Here is a 2,196-nt window from a genome sequence, read left to right as displayed (position 1 = left end):
CTGTAGACAAGGAGAGATTGGAGATTCAGAATGTGGGTACAATAAGACTGGGCTAGTCTGCTACATGATAGGATGTGGTGGGATCCCTTTTGCCTGCAGAGGGATTTACCTTGGAGAAGTTAAGAGCTGCCTTAGTATGTGAGAACTGTCTCAGTCCCCCTCCTCTCAACACTCTTCTCTTTCAAAATTCCTTATAACTGTTGATGGTACTATCCTCCCAATGATCAGGCTCACAACCTAGATGTCATCCTTCACTCTTTATTCTCTCACCATTCCCCAAAGCAACATATTGCCAAGACTTGTCAATTTGACCTCTGTAAGATCTCTCATATATGCCCCTTTATCTTCTCTGACAGTGCTACCACCTTGGTGCAGGCCTTCATCAATTCAAGTGACGGACAATTGAAGCAGCTTTCTGGTTGGGATCTCTACTCCCAGTACATCCCCATTGCAGCCTGTCCTATACTCAGCCCTCAAAATCATCTTCTTAAAACATAAGTCGGACCTTATACCCTCCCTCACATCCCTAATTTTTTATTCAACAAAATCCAGCGGCTCCTTATCAACTCAGGATCCATTATGAAATTCTCTTTTACATTCAAAGCCTTTCATATACTACCCACCCTCACTTTTCCAGTTTCTTTGCAACTTCCACACTCCTCTCTTTTCCTCCGGATCTCCCCTCACCCTTATGATAAATAGTCGGTGCAGTGTTGGGGTTCAGAAGGGAGTATCCGCCAGTAAGAGACCTTAAGTTAGAAAACACCTTGCAAACATAAGAGATCAGACCTCCTGCCAATATGGTTGCCTAAATGGGAAGCACATGACTCCTGTTCCAAGTGATCACTTAAGGAAAGCCCTGACTTTTGGACAAGAACCCCCCAAAATGATAGAGGAATGCAATGGGAAATGTCAGTGGGTGATTGATCCAAACACAAAGTGCACACAGAAAAATAAAAGTGCAGCACTCCAATCCCACTACCAATAGGTTCATTATTGTGAAAATGGAGTGAAGGAGGAAATGTCTCCCAGGTTTTTAATTCATCTTCTTATCCATGGGATATGGATGGGATATAATATGATGGGATCATGAATTAATTAGGGAGGTATAAAAATGATTGCCTTGCTGCAGGGAGAGCCTAGCCCAGGATCTTTCATCTCCCAAATCTCAGCCTTTTCTTTCAGTGTCTGCTCCTCACACCTGGAACATTCCCCCTAATCATCTCTGCCACCTGACTTCTCTGACTTTCCTCAAGTCTCAGCTACAATCTATAGGAAGCTTTTCCCTTTCCTACAAATTTCTAGCACTTTCCTTAGTTCCAGTATTTCCTCTGTATGTCCTGTTGTTCATTGTTGTTTAACTGCTGAGTCCCCCAGTAATCTGGGAGCTACTTGAGAGGGCAGGGCCTGTCTTAAAAGTTCTTCATATTTCCAGTTTTGCAGAGATACTGATACATAGTAAGTATCTTAAAAAATTTCAACTTACTAAATGGAACCTGATTGACCCCTGTTTTCCCTCATGTTGCTTCCGTGTCCTCTAAGGCCGTAAAAAGTCCCAGCAATGGAAAAAAAAAGTGTGCTGGGGACCCAGAGTGCAGAGGTGTTCCACCATATCGCGGGACCACGGGGCTCTGGGAGCGGCTCCCTTCCCCAGGCATGTCTTAGAAGCCAAACTTGAATGCCCACATGCCGGGCGTGTCCCTGAAATTGGCTGGGAGTGTCCTCTAGCTTTCCACCAGCATGGCAGTTCCCACCCAGTACCGGCCATTGATCAACTCCCTTCTCAAGGCTATACCTAGGGTACAGGGAGCAGTCAGGTACCCCAAAGCAAATATGCCCAACTCCTAGCTATCATAGAAGAGCTAAGCAAAGAGATCAGACCCACATGTGCAGGAAGCAAAAGCGCCATGGAGAGGCTAAAGTGAGGTATCATTCATGCTCGAGGATTAGTCCGGGAATGCTTGGCAGAGATTGGTCGAAATGTAAGATCCTAGCCTCGTACTTCACTTCCGAAGTTTTCCGTTTCTTTGTAAGTGGAATAGGTTTAGTGAAGATTTCTCAGATTGTAATTCTTCTCCCAGGGGTGAGGAAAGACCGAGAGGCTCAAGGTTACAATATTTTTAGAGTGGAATAAGTCCATATAAGGATATAAAACTGTATAGTACATTAGGGTCTCAATGATTGGATAAAACTTAC

At 44.4% G+C, this 2,196-nt stretch overlaps 1 pseudogene; it reads left to right on the top strand.

The window, feature by feature from the left end:
* The first annotated feature begins 1,656 nt into the window (after window positions 1-1,656).
* On the top strand, window positions 1,657-1,994 carry LOC140515276 (cyclin-dependent kinase 2-associated protein 1 pseudogene; annotated as a pseudogene).
* Window positions 1,995-2,196: the final 202 nt, after the last annotated feature.

Source organism: Notamacropus eugenii, chromosome X (assembly GCF_028372415.1).
Source record: "Notamacropus eugenii isolate mMacEug1 chromosome X, mMacEug1.pri_v2, whole genome shotgun sequence".
Taxonomy (NCBI): domain Eukaryota; kingdom Metazoa; phylum Chordata; class Mammalia; order Diprotodontia; family Macropodidae; genus Notamacropus; species Notamacropus eugenii.
The sequence above is the reverse complement of the archived record's forward strand: the minus strand, read 5'-3'. Positions and strand labels throughout refer to the sequence as shown.